The sequence below is a fragment of the Podarcis cretensis genome (assembly GCF_951804945.1).
Source record: "Podarcis cretensis genome assembly, chromosome: 8".
In the NCBI taxonomy this organism is placed as follows: Eukaryota; Metazoa; Chordata; class Lepidosauria; order Squamata; family Lacertidae; genus Podarcis; species Podarcis cretensis.
Genome location: NC_137177.1, coordinates 14,650,985 through 14,672,147, shown reverse-complemented (window position 1 = coordinate 14,672,147; position 21,163 = coordinate 14,650,985). Strand labels below are relative to the sequence as shown.

Genomic DNA, 21,163 nt, shown 5'->3' with positions numbered 1-21,163 from the left:
GGAAGAGTAATATTGAGCCGTGAAAGTCAAAGCACTGAAAACCAAAGGAGCATTAATGAAATTCTATTACAATAAGGGAGGGCAGCTAAATGAACCTGCCCTAAAGATACTTGGTAGCATAGTGCTTACTGAAATGCTATTTGACACTGAAATCTGGGGGGCAGAGTCAAACTCCATTAAAGTTTTAGAAACTGTCTTTTTCAGTTTGATTTCTTTTGTGAGACCATATTGGCTTCTTGGAGTGCCCTTCTATGCACCAGCTGGAAAAAAATAATAGGAAAGGAAATTAGATAAAATTACTATATGTTGTTTTGATGATTGTAAGGTTTAATGTGAAATCAAGCTAGAATTGTCATGGCCTTTGGCTAGAGAAATAAAGTTATGAACTTTATGTGAAATGCTCATTGCTGCTCCAGTACTTGAGATTTTCTCCCATTCTATCTCTCACTCACACACCATTTAATCAGGGTAGTTTTTATGTTAAGGGTTTATTATTGGCTATTTTAACTATGGTGTATATTTTAATCATTCTGGATTTTAACAAAGATGCAGATTTCTTTTGTTGCTGTTTTCTAAATAGCACAGAAGCCATTTGGGAATGAAGCAATACATATATTAATGAATAAATGAATAAATAATAATAAATTCTAGATCGAATGGCTATCTTAAGTATCTTGGAAACTGTGGCTTTCACTTATTAGCATGATTATTCTGATTCCTCTGCCACATAAATAAATGTTTACAACTGACTATACTTGGTCACCAAGGCTTAAGTGCTTAAACTCTTGAGTTTACTCCCCTTGGTTAGCCAGCAGTCCTTACTCTCTTTTATATTGATATCCTGTTCCCACCCAAGGAGCAAACATTTTTGCAGTCATCTAAAGAATCCCATTGCACTGATTGCTACTCACCTGGAGAAAGCAGGCCCAAGAGGAGGCATGTGCTCACAAGTGTTTTCATCATTTTTTAAAGATTGGGAGACTCAAAAGAGATGGACCAGGGAAGAGGAATGATGCAAGTATAGGCTTACATGGAGATATTTATAGGCCAAGGATTCACGCTGTGGGCAACATGTAGGAACAAATGGTTCCCTAAGGTCTGGGAGTGGGGGCTGTGTGTTTGCCAAGAAGACACAGAGGGACATAGCGAAAATCAAAGCTCAGTGTTGAATTGGCTTAATTAATTCTCTTTCATTTCATTAGCTCTTGCCAAAAACTTTTCAGCATTTCCCTCCTATGGCATTAATGTGTGATTTAAATTGTAATGTCACCAAAGAAAGAATCTACAAAGGCAAGGGCAAAACCAAGATGCAACCTGCAAAGAAACCCCCATACTGTGTTTTACCTTGTATAAGACTATATCTTCCTTCATATTTTTAAAGTTTGAAATTGGGGGTCATCCTATACACGGAATAGGGGTCATCTAATACATGGGGGTGTCCTATAAACAGAAAAAATACAGTATCCCCACCACAGGATTCCTCTTCTGAGAAGGAGGAAGGTTTGGATATTAGATTGTTCTTGGTAAGACTGTAAGCAAGAAAGTAATCTGCAGCTAAGAAGAGTAGCCCTCAGCCTTCAACATCTAAGAAAACCCTTAACCCATCATGGCTTCATATTGCATGGATGTACTGGAGGCTTCAACCAGTAAGACTGATTCTCCTGCCATGGAAGTGGTCACCCGCCCCTAGGGAAAAAGGGATTGCAAGTGAGCTCAGCTGCTGGTGTCAATGACTCAGAAGTGTACTTGGTTTGGTGAGAATTGAAATCTCACACAGCATGGAGCTAGCTGTTTCCACAAACAACACAAACAAGACAATACTCTCAATCACTCTTCATCACTCTGAACCAGTCAAGTGGAAAGTACCAGGCAATGTGCAAAGATGCAGCTGAGGAAGCCCTTGTTGGTTCAGCTGCAGATTAGCTCAAAGGTCATTAGTGCAGCCCAGTAGAGGGATGAGCCAATGGCAGTGAAGCAGTCAAATGGGGTGTAGGGATGTAAAGTTGAGATAGAGAGTAAAAATATGTACGTGGAAGTAAAGGACAATGATCTTCCTTATGAGGAGGCCTCCAGTATGTTGTGATACCATTTACAGTGTTGCAAGAACATGGGAGTTGAGACGATCCCTCCCATAGTACCCAGGATCGATTTCGGGTTTTCTTTCTTATCTTCACATCTGAAAATGTGGACAGGCTGCTTGGACGAGTAAAACCAGCCACCTGTCTCCTTGATCCTTGCCCATCATGGCTAATAAAAGTGAGCCAGGAAGGGCTGGCCAATGGCCTCTACGGGGCGGTGAATGCTTCCCTTTGTGAGGGAGCATTCCCAGACCCACTGAAAGAGGTGGTCATTAAACCGCTTCTTTAAAAAACAGCTTTTGATCTGACCAGTCTGAAATCTTCCATTCTTGGGCAAGGTGATTGAGCAGGTGGTTGCTGTACAACTCCAGACATAGCTGGAGGATGTGGACCATTTGGATCCCTTCCAATCAGAATTCAGGCCTCATCATGGGACTAAAACTGCCTTTGTTGCACTGGCCTTTGGTACTATCAATCATGGTGAAGGTTGTATGTGAGTACCTGGAGGTGGTTAAAGGTTAAATGGCAGCAAACAGGTTAAGGCTGAATCCTAACAAGACAGAAGTACTGTTTTTTGGGGGGCAGTGGTTGTGGGGGACTCCCTGGTCCTGAATGGGGTAACTGTGCCCCTGAAGGAGCAGGTGCTCAGACTGGGAGTCATTTTGGACTCACAGCTGTCCATGGAGGCGCAGGTCAATTCTGTGTCCAGGGCAGCTGTTTACCAGTTCCATCTGGTATGCAGGCTGAGACCCAACCTGCCTGCAGACTGTCTCACCAGAGTGGTGCATGCTCTGGTTATTTCCCACTTGGACTACTGCAATGCGCTCTATGTGGGGCTACCTTTGAAGGTGACCTGGAAACTACAACTAAACCAAAATGCAGCAGCTAGACTGGTGACTGGTAGTGGCAGCTGAGCCCATATTACACCGGTCCTAAAAGATCTACATTGGCTTTGAGTACGTTTCCATGCACAATTCTAAGTGCTGGTGCTGACCTTTAAAGACCAAAATGGCCTCGGCCCAGTATACTTGAAGGAGCGTCTCCATCCCCATCATTCTGATGGGATGCGTCCTGGGAGACGGGGGCAATTAGCAGGCCCCCAGCTGGCTCCAGCCCACCTGCCAGCAGCCAAGCAAACTCCAGTTCTCGGAACAGCATCAAAACTGCGACTCAAGCTTCAGAAACCTTTAGAGACTGGGCACACAAGCCAGCGAGATAAGAACTCTTTGCAACAGAAGAGCAGACAGAGGCATATGTAAGCATATTTACAAACATTTTATTCAGCATCAGGACAAAGGAAAAACATGTCTGCTCCCCATCTTGTCCAAGCAAAAGCATAAGCAAAAGGTATATACAACGGAAGTTCCCAGCAGGCTGTGCTGGAAGTAAACAGACATGTGACGTACAGCAATCCACACCTCTGTTTTAAGGTGGAACGGAACATCATAATCCTAACACATTCAGCCGAGACATTGAGGTCCAGTGCCAAGGGCCTTCTGGCGGTTGCCTCACTGTGAGGTTACAGGGAACCAGGCAGAGGGCCTTCTGGGTAGTGGCGCCTGCCCTGTGATCCCTCCTATCAGATGTCAAGGAAATAAACAACCATCTGACTTTCAGAAGACATTGGACAGGCAACCCTGTTTAGGGAAGTTTATATTGTTTGAGGTTTTATTCTGTTTTTAATGTTCTGTTGAAAGCCACCCAGAGTGGCTGGGGAAACCCAGCCAGATGGGCGGGGTAGAAGTAGTAATCATCATCATCATCATCATCATCATCATCCATACTCATTTACTACATTTCATTGTATTTTCTGGCTCATGGGTGAGCAGCTCCTTTTAAACTGCTCTAACATTGAATCCTAAATTGTAGAGTATGAAGGAAACCAGAGATTCTAGTCCAACTCCCTGCAATTTAGACATGCATTGACACACTGAATGATAGTTTGGAAAGTAAGGGAAACATTGACTTTCCAGAGTAGCTCAAATGTGAGGATACAAGTCCCAGAGAAGCAGACAGCTTGAAATAGAGGAACGTTTTAGTTACCTGATCTTCAGGTGGCCTGTGAATGTGTTTACTGACATGCATTCTTGTTAAATTAATGCTGGGAGTGAGTGGAAGAGGGGCCCAGAAAAACTTTATGGAAAGCCCATGAGATTGAATGAATGATCTTTGAATTCCTCTGTTAAATGTGAGGTTTCTAAGAAAATCACATCTACATTGTTATCTCTTCCTATACTCCAGTGATGCAGTTGTTCCTAGCTATTGCCCTGAGGCTCATGTGGCCCTGATGCCAAGTTGGATATGGAAGACGTGTACTATCTGTCAAAATTACTTTGTGTTTCTGAAAAACAAATTATCTTATTACAACACAGTTAATATGTATTTAATAGCCACACTGTGCAAAATTCAGGAGCTTAATTGTAGCTATACCACTGAGGCTAAATGCACTTATTAACAATTTGATTTACACATTTAGAAGTTCTTTCAGCTAAACCATTTTGGGTCTATATTTATCAGCATTTCTGGCTTGTTCTTTCTTAAGTAGCCAAGCTACCATTAGAATCTGGAACATTGTTTCTGCTTCTTCCAATTGCATCAGATTGTTGGGAAGGAGACAGGATCCTTTGAGTCATCTGATGTGTTTGGTGAGACTGTTTTAAACTGATCCAAGCTTTTCATTTGGGCCTCCTTCAAATCCCATCTTCAGTGCCATCCTTATCCATATGTCACATTTCTCTAAGACAAATTTTGAAGAAAGTGGTTGGCTTTTAATTGCAGATAAAATGAGAATACTCTATTCCCAAAAAAATTAACATAGGGGCATGACCACCACACGTGGATAAATGAACCAAGCTTTCCACAGCTGTTCCAATATGAAGGGGAAAGGGGGGGGGGTTAACTTTTGCTAACCAGACTGGCATCCAGTGCCAGTGGAAGATGAACTTGAGTGTAAGTGAGCAGAGGTCATTTAAGGAGGAGAGTGGTCCAGGTACCCTCTCATTTGTGCTTTTCAGTTGTGTGGCCTAATTCTGATTCCCATGCAGTTTGAAGGCCTCTTGCATTCCCCGCTTCATGATTTACTAGATTGCTGTGTATTAGGGAAGTGGCACCCTTCAGGTCATATGCTAGACTGCTGCATAAGGATTCAAAGAAGGTAAGTGTATGTAGGTCCTCTCCTCTCTGCTTCAATGAAAGTGCAAAAGAATGTGCCTGAGCTACTTGAAACCCGGTACAGTAGTACCTCGATTTGCAGCCGGGATCCATTCCGGAGCACCGGTCACTGGTTGAAAAGGATGCTGGACAAAGCGCTGCATCTGCACACGCACAAAGCAGTTTGTGCTTCTGCACATGTGCGAGTGGTGAACCCGGAAGTAATTTGTTCTGGTACTTCTGGGTTTGCTGCAGGCATTCGATGGAATGGGTGCTCGACGAGGCGGGTGCTAGACGAGGTGCCACTGCAGTCTGAATGCCTTTTAATTTACCTTGCACTTCCTCTTTGGAGATTGCTTTCCCTCTGAGAAGCTTGCCATGGAGAGTGTAAATGCCTGCATCTTTTCACAAGATGTTCACCTGGTCCCATTCAGTTAATATTTCTGCCAAGATTGGGTTGCAGATTTTGTTCACCGATTGGTGCCCAATTTGGTCCTTTGTTTTATCTCTGCAGTTATTGAAGTCTTCACCTATTGTAGTTTATCTTCTTTTAAAATTGTTCTAAATCTGTTAGCGTCTTCCAGAGCATGTCTTGTTGTGCTGTGTTGAGTGTATATAGACTGATCAACATATACAACGTAACAGGCTGTATGTAATTATATTATTATTATTATTATTAATTCTTTTAAAATCCTTTTTTTAATGCTATTCAGCGTCATATCAAAATATGTGGTTCTGTAGACCAACTTATCATATAAATCAAACATATTACAAGAAATTAGAGTCCAGCAGATTGACCAGGAAATACAATCTATTCAGTTCTTACGTTAGCAACATCCACAATGTGAAATTCTTATGTCAACCTTGTAATGTTCCATGTGAAGATGCTTTTAAGAATTGTAGCCTTCCTCTCTCCTTCCAAACAATCCAATGCAATTGGAACAAGGAGAAACAATGTCCCAGAAAGCAATTATAATACCTCACTCTAATGACTCTGCCTCCATTGTCGAAAATTCAGTGCATATCGCTGTGTCCCTGGCACCATTTAATATCCCTGAGCTATTTCCAGCTTTGCTACCCAAGTAGTCACCTGTGCCATGCCTTGAGTCCTTTGATCTGGGGCTTGGAAGATCTGAAAAAGTACATACTCATTTTTAACCAATTAGACTCCACACCAAGTTAGAGGAAAGGCAGGGGTACTGGTTCATGGTCAATACATCACTTTAACAACCAAGAACCCAGTAACTTGATTTGATAGTTTCTTGAATATTAAGGTAATACATCGGCGGAATAGAATGGCAGAGCAATTGTCCATATACTTTCTCGGCAGCATCAGTGTCTTTGTATGAAGGTTTCAGACATGCAGAAAATAAGAAAAGGATTGCAGGAAAATTCATTGTTTTGCCCAACCATGCATACTCTGGATTATATAAATGAACAAGATATGATATAGTTTTATACAAAGACAAGTAACATAACACACATACAAAATACAAAATAGTAACTCTACATACTATTTTGTAAATTGTATGTGTTAATATTTGAAGGATGTAAAATGGAGAAACAATTAGACTGGCTATAGTAAAATGTGCAGGAATGATAGATGAGTAAAGTGAACCATGAAAGGGAAAGCAGGGAAGTCTATTGTTACATGGCATTATGTAAAATGTTATAAATAAAAGACTTCACCAAACCTGATTCATATAGTCTGATTGCTCTAATAAATGTGGATGCAAAACTATTCACAGCTGTTGAACATAAAGTAACTTTGTTTGCAGATTGGTAATTGTGCAAGATCCAATTGTTGTGCCTTAATCTTTGAAAGAACATTTTGAAAGTTTCCATTGAATCACAGGACTGCAAATTATGCAAAATAAAAAAATACTACCAATTAATTTGACCGCAACAGTTCAAAAGCAGCTAACAGAAATGTCAAAGATAAAGATAGCCCATGGGGGGTTTAAATACCTCAGGATAATCTTCACAGCTGACCTTAATCAATGAAATCAAAGAAATTATAAACCTTTGTTCAAAAAGGCAAATAAACAACTGTCAAAATGGAAACACACAAGCCTTAGCTGGCTATGTCATATTGCAGCTATAAAAATGCCAATTCTGCCAAAATTCTCTTTCCTGATTCAGGTTTTATCAACATTCTTTAAAAAATGGCAAAACAAATTACTCTACTTTGTCTCATTAGGAAAAAGACCCAGACTCAGTGAAAACATCTTATTTAGACATAGCAATAAAGAGGGGCTAGGAATACCCAATCTTGAATTATACTATGCAGCTTTCAAAATTAAATCATTGATGCTACTCATTAAAGATAAAGTAGATATTTCATGGGTACAGAGAGAAAGTACCCACATAAGACCATCAGTACGTGCTCTGCCCTTCCTGAAGCTGCCTCAAATGGACCACGAAAAGGTGGACAACCCATTTTTCAAAGTAACATTGATGGCATGGTGGAATTGGAACTCAATATTGGCTCCTAGGCCTTCATCACTGATGCCCCTGCTAGATCACCCCTTATTTAAACATGAAAACAAATACAGTATAACCCATTTGTAGATCTTGAAACAAGTGGTTTCTATAGGATTAAAGTTCTCTTTGTAGGATGCAAAGAAATCTCAAAAGAGGACTTGATGGCAAAGACAAAAGGCATTAAATGGTCCTGGTTACAACTGTAGGAACAATGCACTTTTGCAAAGTCTCTAAAATGCAATGGTGAAGGCTTGAGACCCTTGACAGCTTTTGAATCACTATGTAACAGACATAGCCATGACAGGAAAGAGGCAGTTTCGGTGATATATGGAATGATATTAGACAGCTTTGTGGGCAACACGGAAGAGATGGGGGGCTGACATAGGAACCTCAATAAGTAAAAAGGCATGTAAATCTATACGGCATAATCCATCTCTAAAAACAAATTTCTTCTCACCTCCAGGAAATTTTCCTTAAAATTACTTTTTGGTGGTGTGGACCCCCACACGCCTTGCAAAGATAAATCCATCAAGCTCACCATTATATTGGAAAGACTGTGGAGAATGAGGTTCCTACTTTCACCTTTGTTTTTTTTAAAAAAATAATATTTATTAACATTTCCAATAAAAACATACAAATACAAACAGCAACAATAAAAACAAAACAAACAAACAAAAAAAAAGTATAATTTCAAACCTTAATTTCAAACCTACTTTCACCTTTGTTGTGGGGTGTACTGTGAGCCACACCTTTTGGCACAAAGTTTTTCATCTGATCTCCAGAGTTACCCTCCTAATTTGGCACTTGCTGTATTATCATGAGATTTGACCCCAAATTCCAACCTTACATCTAAAGAACAAATATTCTTCCTGTTCACAGCAGCTGGACTACCGGTAATTATTGCGTGGACAGGCGGAGTCCCCAGATCCCGAGTGTTCCCCCCCCCCCCCCGTTATGTGGAATAACGACTCTAGACAACGTGCTATGGGATTAAATTGGCCACAACTTTATTGAATTTCAAATGTGGGTAGACCTTGGCTCAGGCTTTGGGCGTTCTCCCTCCCCAGTCCCCAGCCGGGGACCTGGGGAGCTACAGGGTTATCCAGTGTGTGGGGGGGGGGGGGAAAGGGCTGGCTCTGGAGAACATATGTTCAAGCAGAGATAGCCGCCCCCGTTACGGCGCCGCCACAGGGGACAGCAATGATGACCTTTTGGCGTACGGTCAAAGCCTCCCTTCAGAAACCCCTTTAACGGGGAACCCTAGTATCGCCGCCGCAAAGAGGAAGATGGACTAAAGGATTCCGCCCAAGGCCTGATACCGCCAAAGTTGTGACGTTTTGCTACGGGAAAGGCGAAACCTGCCAATGCAGGGAAATTCCTTTCTGGCCCTTTAACAGCGACCTTATCGTAGCAGCGCCCGCATACCTGTGGAGAAAGGTTAACCTGTAAAACCTAAGAAGAAAAGTTAACCTGCAAAAAGAAGACATTAACTGAGGGTGGGTAGGGTGGGAGAAGCTCTGGAGCCAAGTTAGGATTACCAGGTAGGATCCACCCTCTATTGTGTGGGCAGGTAATCCCTCCCCCTACCTGGCCTGGTTTCCCTGGCAACGCTTCCCCCAGGTGGGATTGGACAACACACTGGGGTAGGCGGGGACCTCCAGGTATCCCTCCTGAGGGAAGGCAAAGCCTATGCTGATGGGGCCACTCCAGATCCAGGGCTGCACGCGTCCACGCAAAGGGCGCCCCCCGTTTTAAGCGGGGAGTGGTCATTGCCCAATAATGGAAAGAATCGTCTAGTATACTATATTCGATGACACATTAGAGTTGAGTAAATACGGTATATCTCAAAGTTAAACTGAGCAAGTCCATCCCTCCTTCAAATCCCTGTGGCTGCCAATACCATCCTCCCCTCCTCCCACTGGCTGAGGATGGGGTGAGGTCAGTGTGGGTCACCCTGGGTGTCATCCCTTAAAGTTACCTTTTGGTGGCATTGGACCACCACAAGCCTTGCAAAGATAAATCCTTCAAGCTCACCATTATGTTGAAAAGGCTGTGGAGAATGAGGTTCCTACGCTGAAGTTTGATATGGGTGTACTGGAAAGAAACCTCTAGTATACTGTATTTGATGGCCACTACCATTTCCTCCTTCTCCTTCTCCTTCCCCAACACCACAGAAGAAGTTGCTTAAATAAGGCAAAGAGGCTGCTAGCTTTGGAAGGCAAGGGGTGGGAAAGAATCATAAGTCACCCACTAGCGCCCCTGCTCCCGGTCTTTTAAAGGATTGGAGATCTGCAGCAACCACAACACAACCAAGCAGCAGCTTTTTACCCATCAGGCTGGCTGGGCCTTGCTCAGAAGTGCCACTGGCTATTGCATGTGTGCAGCTCTCTCCCTCTTGCTCCCCCCAACACACACACTCTGCTCCCCAAACTCCAAGCCCCTTTCCAGTATGGGTACCTATGGAAACTCAGCATGGGACTCAAGGAAAGCCACAGCTGGCAAGCGAGTGACCCGTTCACCAGGGAAGCTGGAGTCGCTCTACTGGGTTGGGGTTTGGGCGGGCAGGAAGGAAGGAAGGAAGGAAGGAGAACTGAGGCTCATTCTCATTGGAGAATGAATTGTAACTAAGATCAATAATATTCTGTATGCCAAATACATTGTTTGACATTCCATTCACTGTTGGCATCCTTCCGCAATTGCTTTATTAGCAAATAAAAATAATTAGAGGTTTGACTGATGAGATGGAGAATGAAAGGGGACCAGAGACAGATTACATGGAAAGTGGAATTACACAGAGCACACAGAGACTTTGGGGAACAATATGGATGAAGCATTGCCAGAGCAGGAGAGTACAGGTGTAGAGGGGGTGGGGGATGGAAAGAGTCATATGGTGGAGTTTTGATGTTGGAGGAATGGAATGAAGTCATGAATAGAGAGGTGAAGAGACATCCTGAACTGGCAGGGAGAGCGAGAAAGGACTTTGCATACAACTTGGAGTGATTTTAGAGGAAATAGCTATTAAAACTCTGGCTGTTTTCTTAGAAAAAAGATGCAAGCATAAATGGGAGATTTCTTTTTTTAAAAAAAATCAAAATCAAGTTGGAAATTACAACAGGAAATGGGAATGGAAGGGACAAAAGTTGGTGTGAATTAATGAATATGAGTTATTGAAGGTAAAGTTGTTATGTTTGATCAGAGAAAATATATTGCTGATTTCTCTCTTTCCTTTCCTTTCCTTTTTCTTTTTCCCTTGATGTTTTCTTTTCTCTTTCTGTCTTTGTTTTTGTTTTTATTTACTGTATTTTTCGTTCCATTAGACGCACCTTAGGTCCCGGGCCCTAAGGAAGTTAGATTAGCTTCAACCCGAGCCAGGGCCTTTTCAACACCGGCTCTGGCCTGGTGGAACGCTCTGCCTCATGAGACCAGGGCCCTGCAGGATCTGATTTCTTTCCACAGGGCCTATAAGACAGAGTTGTTCCGCCAGAACTTTGGCTTGGAGCCAATTTGATTCTCCCCCTCTTTCTTTTTTCTTTTTCCTTTCTCCTCCTGTGATGAGGCTGCATTTTAATATTTTCATGTTTCAACATTTTAATGTTGTATTTTAATCTTGTTTTTAAGTTGTATTCATCCAATTTGCTTTTATTATTGCTTGTTACCCACCCTGAGAATATTATTATTATTATTATTATTATTATTATTATTATTATTAGATGCTTGTCTGCATTTTCTTTTAATATCTGGATTGCCATTGATATTTATTATTAATAAAAATTAGTTGGCTTCTTTTATAATTTTTGTGTAAAAAGGAAAATGAAATAATTTATTTGGGTCAGGAAAGAAGATCAACGGAAAGAAGATCAGCTGGGTGGCACCAGCCATTTGTTTTCTGCCTACCTGGAAGCAATCAACACAACTTTGTAAGGTTATGCACTGGGTAAGGCTTTGTTTGGATGGATGGGAGGTTGTAGCCTTCTCCTAGCCCTCCTCAAGATATGCTGGCTTCACCCAATGCCTAAGCCAAACCACCCACATATGTAAACAATAAAGCTGTGGCCTATTAGAACCCATAAATGAAAATAATTCTTTCTGTGTAATTATTGTCTGTAAGGGTCGCAGAACCTTGGCATGCAAGTGGGGCTGAACAAAATAACATGCAAATTCTCATATTTTACTTCAAATGCCTTTCTCAGCATTCTACACATTCTGCATATATAAAACATAGAGATATAGAATACAGATTCAGATGTGCCAGATGAGTTTATTTTTTTTATGATGAATTTCACCAATTGTGAAAAAGAAAACCCATGAGGCCTGAGCTCCTCTTCTCACCACTAGGCTCCCAATTTCTTCTGCAGCTACCATGAATGGTGGAATTAACAAGGAGGAGAGCTTTGCTGTCTTGTATTTACCCCTCAAGGTTGATTGTCTTTGAGGAAATCTTAGCATTCCAGCATTTTGCTTCAATTTTAACCATTCCAAAGTCACCATATGTTATGTTTTTTTCATCAAGGGCACACAAGTCTTCAGTTGCACAGCCTTTGAATGTGAGCTTTCGAAGTAAACCATGATCTGTGTAACACAAAGTATAGCCTTTGTATGAGTTCTTTATTAGCGCTTTGGGGATAGGGATGACTGTGGTTATTAAAGCTCAACCAACACACTGACAATACACACTCACCAACCAATCTGACAGCCAAGTATCACTAGCTTTGAATTTGGGTTTCCTGGCTAACACCATGGTGATGCATTGTGAACAGGGAGTTACCTTCTGCCACAGTTTCTAGAAAAAGAGGTGCTGGAACTCAACATGAGTGCCTCCCATGTTCTCTTACAACGGCAATGGCGCCCAACTGAGTTCTGGCTGAAAAAAAGTCCTGGTCTCCCACCCCATGTATTTTGCTAGACTAAGGCAGCGGTTCTTTTGCACACTTGTGATGCATTAAGATTCAATTAATACAGTGCAACTTATTTCCTAGGAAATATGAACAGAGGTGTACATGGTAGGAGCCTTCTTTCTCCCAGACTCCTTTACTTTTGAATGTTTGGCCAAAGTGTGTGGTTATGTCCTTCTGGACCAGCACCAAATGGTGCATACTGATATGAGGAGAAGCTGTGATGTGCTGGCTGGTCCTGCACCCTCCCCTGTATTCTCTCCTCTGCTCCTCCTTGTGGATTATAGGACAAAGTTGTGCTGTAAGGAGTCCGCTGTGCTTTGTAGGCCCCCCAGTCTCACACAAGGTAAAACCTTGCACATGAGTGAGCCTGTCCCCTCTTGTTGTTATGCTCTTCATGTGGGGATCGTTTGGAATCCAAAACAGAACTAGAGCATTGCCCTTTCCCTCAGAGAAAGAAATCAAAGCTATACACAAATATCAGTCATTGCTTTTCTGGAAATGAGAAAGAGACAGAAGCAGGCAATATTACTCACATACAAAACTGCTATAATGGTGAATGCACTTGTTCTCATTGGCAAGGCAGCTGACATACCCCTCTCGTGGGCAACTTTTATTATATGCTCCACTCAAATGAGTGATCTTGAAGCAGGCTGGGCACTGTAGACCATTGGGGGAAAGATCTTCACGTGGAGGAACTACCATAATAAAAAGCTACAGTCAGCATATGGATACACCTGATTCCCCATTCTCTTTATTGTACTTTTATTTTGATTTATTTCATGCCTTATAGTAGCTGCTAACACAAGCTGGACAGGCTACCTCCACATTATGTCCTGCATTGATGATAATGATGATGATGATATCAATAATAATAATTATTTATTTCTATCCCGCTCATCTGGCTGGGTTTCCCCAGCCACTCTGAATGGCTTTCAAATGAACATTAAAAACAGAATAAAACTTCACATCTTATGGGAGGGCATTCCACAGGGCGCCATTACGGAGAAGGCCCTCTGTCTGGTTCCCTGTAACCTTACTTTTCACAGTGAGGGAACCGTCAGAAGGCCATCAACGCTGGATTTCAGTGTCTGGGCTGAAAGATGGAGGTGGAGACACTACTTCAGGTATACTGGGCCGAGGCCGTTTAGGACTTTAAGGTCAGCACCAACACTCTGAATTGTTTTTGGAAACGTACTGGGAGCCAATGTAGGTCTTTCAAGTGTTATATGTTCTCAGTGGCCACTCCCAGTCACCAGTCTAGCTGCCGCATTCTGGATTAGTTGCAGTTTCCGGGTAGGACCACATAGATTGTGTTGCAGTAATCTAAGCGGGAGATAACTAAAGCATGCACCACTCTGGCGAGACATTCTGCGAGCAGGCAGGTTCTCAGCCTGCACACCAGATTTGACCTGTGCCTCCATGGACAGCTGGGAGTCCAAAATGACTCTCAGACTGTGCACCTGGTCCTTCAGGGCCACTGTTACCCCATTCAGGACCCCACACCTGTCTGCCCCCTGTTTCCCCAAAACTGTACTTCTGTCTTGTCAGGATTCAACCTCAATCTATTTGCTTTCATCTATCCTCCAACCACCTCCAGGCACTCACACAGGACCTTCACCTGGTCAGATTTTAAGAGAGAGGTAGAGCTGGGTATCATCTGCATACTGATGAACACCCAGCCGAAACCCCCTGATGATCTCTCCCAGTGGCTTCATATAGATAATATAAGCATGGGGGAGAGGATAGAACCCTGAGGTACCTCACAAGTGAGAGTCCCTCTATATGGTCAAGAAGGATATTATGGTCAATGGTGTCAAAAGCCGCTAAGAGATCCAGCAGAACTAGGAAACAACTTTCACCCTTGTCCCTAGCCTGCCGGAGATCATAGACCAGCTTGACCAAGGCAGTTACCGTCCCATGATGAGGCCTGAATCCTGATTGGAAGGGATCCAAATGGAGCGCATCATTCGGGCGTGCATGGAGTTGTTCAGCAATCACCTGCTCAGTCACCTTGCCCAAGAGGATTTGAGACTAGGCAATAGTTGGCCATATCAGCTGGGTCCAGAGATTTGTTTTTAAGAAGCGGTCTAATGACTGCCTCTTTCAATGGGGCTGGGAAGACTTCCTCACAGAGGGAAGCATTCACCACCTTGCAGAGCCCATCACCCAGCCCTTCCCGGCTCATTTTTAAGGAGACAGATGGTTGGTTTCACTCGTCCAAGCATCCTGCCCACATCCTCGGAGGTAACAGATTGGAATTTATTCCATGCAACTAGACTAAACAGGACTCCTGCACTCTCCCGCCCCAGCCCAACTCTTATGGTTTGCATCTACCTCTTTCTGAATCCAAGCAACTTTATCTGCAAAAAACTTTGGAAAATCATTAGAGGAGAACATTGCAGGAGATCTTGTTTCGCTTTTACTCAGGGTCAAATCACCCACATTCATAGAGGTAAACACCAAGTCTAAGGCACGTCTATGACTATGAGTTGGGCCAGACTTATTCAGGGACACCCCCATGGAGGCCATGGTTTCCACGAAGTCCCAAGTGACCCCTTATAAGGTCGTGTCAGCATGGATGTTAAAATCCCCTAGGACAACCAAACTAGGTGTCTCCAGGAGCACGTCCACTACGACCTGAAGTAGCCCGGCCAGGGAATCCTTGGTGCAGCAGGGAATCCTGTACTGCCCCTATTGCCCAGCTTCCAGAACATGCACTCATAAAACTGGGTCTTCCCAATAGGATGCCTGGTCCAAGCTAATGACATCCTAAAAATCACTGCAACCCCCTCTCCCCACCCACATGACCTGGGTTGCTTTGCCTAAGGGAAACTTGGTAGACAAGCAGCAGCAAGCACAGGCCCATCTGCTTCATCCAACCAAGTCTCTGTCACACATGCCAGGTCAAGTCCCCCATCCATGATCAATTCATGGATAGCAGTGGTGTTATGAATCATTGACAGGGCATTGCACAGCAGCACCTTCAGGTCATGTGGGTCTCACTTGCTGATTCCAATATCCTTCCGGTCAAGACCAGACGCGGAGGCAGAGGTAGTCATCAAATAATGATTAAACCTGCCTCCTCAGTATTGACATGGTCTGGCCTTAGAGTAATTCCTCCTTCTACCCGTGATCACAGAGATCGGGCATCCCAGAGAATCCTCCCCTGTGTAACCTGCCCCAGACATTTGGTTGGCTAGGGCCCACTCCCAGGCAGCCCTAACCCTCTTTTGCCATCAACTTTGAAGAACAGACATATCTGCTGAGCATTTATAAAAAATATTGTTGTGTTTCAACTTTTGTCATGCACACTATTGTTTTGTGGATTTTCTGGAGTTCTCACTTGGTAGCAGTGTATCAGGCAAGCTCTCTGCTTTCTAACTCTCTGTATCTGAATGTACAGACAGCTGCATTCTCTTTGAAGTAATCTCTCTCTCTCTCTCTCTCTCTCTGTGTGTGTGTGTGTGTGTGTGTATTTGTGTGTGTGTGTATATGTGTAAGCAAGGAGTGGGCAGGCCCAGAATCCACATGGGGGAGAATGATTCCCAGATTTTCCGGATTTCTACTTCTCTTCCTTCAGCCCCACCAACTGCTTGATTGAAATGTGACAGATGTATGTAAGGAGGTGATCATCTACTCCACCCATTAAAGAGTCAAGGATGAACCACCAGTATTTCTTAGACCCTTGCATCCTGCATCTGAATGGAACAAAAGACAGATTTCTATACAGTGGTGCTTCAGGTTAAATATGCTTCAGATTACAGACTCCACTAACCCTGAAATAGTACCTTGGGTTAAGAACTTTTTAACCTTGGGTTAAGAAATTTTAACTTTATGGAATTCTTTTTTTTTTTTTTTAAATCCAGGATTGAATAAATTTAGTCAAAAAAAGAAAGTGATATGCCAAAGGATTTCTAACACTTCAACATATGTCTACTGAGAATTTATTCCAAGTGAATCGACCTAGAGAGGCAGTTGCCCACGTCAAGGGTGGCAAAATCATTATCAACCCCGTGGGGAAACCCCGCGGGGAAACCCCTGTCATTGGCTTACTGGCCCAAGTGCTGTGACTCCGAGCCCCCTCTGCTGGAGATGTGGGTCTTTGGGTAGGAGGCCGTAGGGTTCCTGGCTCCTGTCATACCCTAGTGCCTCCTTCCCCAAGCCCAGGAAGCATTTGCTCAACTTTGGTCAGGAGGCATGATGCTCTGACAGGGTCTGAGAGTGCTCCCACCACCTCCCCCAAGCCCACCTGGATTTGGGTTGGAGACAGCAGGGTTTCAAGATCCTGTTTCAGACTCATGCCTGCTTTCCCAAGCTTGGGAAGAATTTGATCAGCTTAAGAAAGGAGGTGGTCTGATGGGGTCCCCAAGGCCTCCTGCATCATTTTCCCCAAAATGTGGCAGAACTATGTCCAAGCATGTTCTACCAGAAAAAACCACTGTTTTTATAAGCCCTTGACCTTCAGAGATGCAGATACTCACGGTGGACAGGTTCCTTATTGCACCCACTTGTGTGGCAGCAGGAGAGCTTCAGCTGGAGGAATTTACCCTTAGCTGCACTGAAGCTGTAATCACCTGAGTGGCAAATATTAGAAATCGAACATCCCCGGTAAGTTAAAAATTCATACTCTGGAACTGAAAAGAAGAAAAGGAAATAAATCATAAGATACACAAAAAAATAATAATTAAAAAAAAATGGTTAATTCCCTCCAAATATATTTAATTTTTAATGATACTTCTCTTTAACTACATTTTTTTTCCTTCAGTGAGAAACTACATAATGCACAGTTCTTGAACCAAGAAATGAACCAAAACATAATTCTCCTTCAAAATCCATAATTCTCCAACCAAAGAGTGCATACAGATATGCAAATATTAAGAAAAAAATAGCATAGAAACAGTCTGTGGTATTTCAGTTGTATACTCTGAGTAGGATTTAGTTGAATGCCACTCAGCTATATGAGTTCAAACAACCAACAGAGTTACTTTGTATTAGGGGAAATCACCTGATTTCTCAGATGAGCATGCAGACGAAGAGAGATCTGGAAGCTGAAACCTAGAATGACCAATGTTCCAGGAATCATTGTGAGGCCAAGGGGCCATATAGCCCATCGTTGTGTGCTTAAATCACAGGATGCTCAGGATAAAAAGATGATGTGGCTTCTCTTGAGCCAGCAATCCCATGAATCGCTCCAAAATTCACAGGCAGTTTAGATGTGTGACTTAGTCTTAGTGTCATTGCACATCCACCACCCTCAAGAATTTGAAGGTGACAGGGGGTCTCTGAGCATGACATCACACCTCTTCTTTCACAGGATGTTAGTTCAAATAATTCAAGAAGGAGAGATAGGGTTGCTAGAAACCATTTCTCCATTGTATCTCATCTGGAACAGCTGGTGTAACAGCAAAGAGACAGAACTTGTAGGTGTCCAAAATGATGCATGCATTGAAATTGTAATAATATATTTAACTGAATACTTTGCCTTATGATGGAAGGCAAAGCAAAATCAAACCTAGGTCCACTGTTTCTGGTGTAGTGTGGACTGCTAATTAAGGCAGCGATGGCTAATTTGTGGCCCTAAAGAATTTACTGAACTACAGCTTGCATTATCTCTAGCCATTTACCATGCTGGCTGAGGTGAATATGAGCAGTAGTCCAGAAATGTCTCAAGGGCCAAAGGTTAGTCAACCCCAGACTGATGCATGCCAGGATCTCTCTGATGTGATGCATGTGATGGAAAGGAAAAGGGAATGCCTTTCCGCCTTATGTGACTGAGTATGGGTGCTGAGTGTTGGACTAGAATCTGAGAGGCCAGGGTTCAAATCCCCACTCAGCCATGAAGCTCATTGGTGACCTTGGGGAGTCCCTGCCTCTCAGCATAATAAACCTGACATGGTTAAATGCATAAAAGAAGAACCATTTCCTTGGAGAAATTGTGGGCTATAAAGGCAATAAATAAATACTAAATAATGCTAATTTACACAAGAAAGTCATTCCTTGGGTGACCAAGAGTAAGTGAGAAGATTCAGCTCACCTATGTTGCTTCTCAGAGAACCAGAGGAACAGGTGTCATAATCAATGCAGACTTCGGTCGCGTTGCTTTCTCTGCATGAGGTATTCATTTCACGACAGTGGACACATGAAATAAATGCCGCTGTAGAAAGGAGAAAGGTTGGCGGAAGAGATTTCTTGAGATGGTAAAGAACTATAATGTGGGAGAAGGTGTCCTGAAAAAGGTGTCCTGCAAAAGGGCAGATTTGTGTTAGCTGTAATGTTCATATTAACTACTGTGTGCCATACTTAGCCACTGCAACCTTCCCTTCCATAGAATGGCTTCTTAGAGTACCCCTCTATGCACTGGTTGAAAAAAGAAATAGGAAAAGGAACAGAAATATCTCAATCCTGATACATTCCAATGATTTTACACTGAACAGCCCTGCTTCGTGGTGTGAAAGGAGAACACAGTCATAAGTAAAAAAAATGGTGCTTAAATCAAGAAACTACAGAAGAAACCTGCTCAGTTATTTACCTAGGTGTATTTGTTAGTGAAAGGGACGCAGGTGGCGCTGTGGGTTAAAGCCTCAGCACCTAGGACTTGCCGATCGAAAGGTCGGCGGTTCGAATCCCTGCGGCGGGGTGCGCTCCCGCTGCTCGGTCCCAGCGCCTGCCAACCTAGCAGTTCGAAAGCACCTCCGGGTGCAAGTAGATAAATAGGGACCGCTTACCAGTGGGAAGGTAAACGGTGTTTCCGTGTGCGGCTCTGGCTCGCCAGAGCAGCGATGTCACGCTGGCCACGTGACCCGGAAGTGTCTCCGGACAGCGCTGGCCCCTGGCCTCTTAAGTGAGATGGGCGCACAACCCCAGAGTCTGTCAAGACTGGCCTGTACGGGCAGGGGTACCTTTACCTTTACCTTTATTTGTTAGTGAAACCCTCTCTGGGAAGAGTCATATTGAGGCCGTGAAAGTCAAAGCACCAAAAACCAAAGGCACATTGATGAAATTCTATTAAAATAAGGGAGGGCAGCTGAATGAAGCTGTCCTAAAGATACTTTGCAGCAAAGTGCTTACTGAAATGCTCTATGGCACTGAAATCTGGGGCTCTGAGTCAAACTCCCTTAAAGTTTTTGACACTGTGCAGAATAAAAATGATTTTGAAACTATACAACGTACCACCAGTAATACCAACAGCTTTTATTTCTACAGAATCTAGGTGGCCAACAATTAAAGCAAGAGTGAAATGTGCTCAGTTAAAGTGTGTGTGTGTGTGTGTGTGTGTGTGTGTGTGTGTGTGTGTGTGTTACATTGCTTCTATCCCAATGCAACATTTTTTTGTGCTGTACTATATGGAATTGGGGGCCAAGTTAGTTTTGGTGATTGTTAGGTTTAATCTGAAATCAAGCTAGAATTAAGTTTGTGGGTGTCTCTGGTATCTTCTCTCTCTTACATCATGGGTGTTGGTATAGATTAGGGATGTTTGTTCTGTGTTATTTTTGTATACTATTGCTATAAATTTCTTATGGTCTTTGACTTTGAATACGATAAGTGCTGGCTAAGGGACCTGCAACTACTTAGAAATGCCAAGACTTCCCCTTGGTATCCACTCCTGAGAACAAAGCTTTCTAGAGATAGTTATCACATCAAAGGTTTGCCAATCTCCTTTAAAAATGTCTTTGTTGAGCTCCATTTCCAAGTGAAGCCCAGGACAGCCTTGGATGTCTGGTATAACAAGGTCCTGTATACAGAGGCTTTTCATTTCTGATTCACCTCAGGTGGAATTCATGACTCATACCATCTCCTGGTATGCCCCGCAGAGGACCTTAAGGTCCATGAATAATCATAGTTTTGAGGTCCTGGGCCCCAAGGAAGTCATATTATCCTTCACCAGGGCCAGGGCCTTCTCAGTGATGGCTCCGACCTGGTGGAATCCTCTGTCCCATGAGACCAGGGCCCTGCAGGATTTAACTTCCTTCCGTGGGGCCTGTAAGACAGAGCTATTCCACCTGGCTTTCAATTTGAACTTAGTCTGATCTTTTATTCCCCTTCCTTCCCTCCCCGTCCCCTTTTAATTAAGATTACCCGCTCTGGGATCACACAGCTAAATCCCCCTTGATCTCCTCACTGGCCCAAATAGAACTGATTTAGCCAGCTAGCCCTGGTGATCATTTAATGTTTATTGGATGGATTTTCCCCTAAATTGATTCTTGAATTCTGAATTTATTGTTATTCACATTTCATACTGTATTTTTTGCTGTTTTTGTTGCATCAATTAAGTGTTGAAATTTGTTGTTAGCCTCCCTGAGCCCGTTTTTTGGAACCGGGAAGGGCGGCGTATCAATAAAATTATTATTATTATTATTATTATTATTATTATTATTAATGTGCTCCTTAAATAGAAACCTAAGAGGTCACTTTCTGAAACCTTTGTTTGCAAAAGCAACACCCCAGAAGAAATAGTTTGGTTTCTTTTGTAAGACAATAATGGCTTTTTAGAATGCTCCTCTATGCACCGACCGAAAAAATTAATAGGAAAATGAATTAGATAAGATTGCTATAAGT

The 21,163-nt window shown here is 43.0% G+C and overlaps 1 long non-coding RNA gene across 1 annotated transcript in view; it reads left to right on the top strand.

Moving 5' to 3' along the window:
- The window catches only part of LOC307221812, a 680,975-nt gene that overhangs the window by 126,607 nt on the left and 533,205 nt on the right, over positions 1–21,163 (top strand). The gene's annotated exons all lie outside the window — the stretch shown is intronic.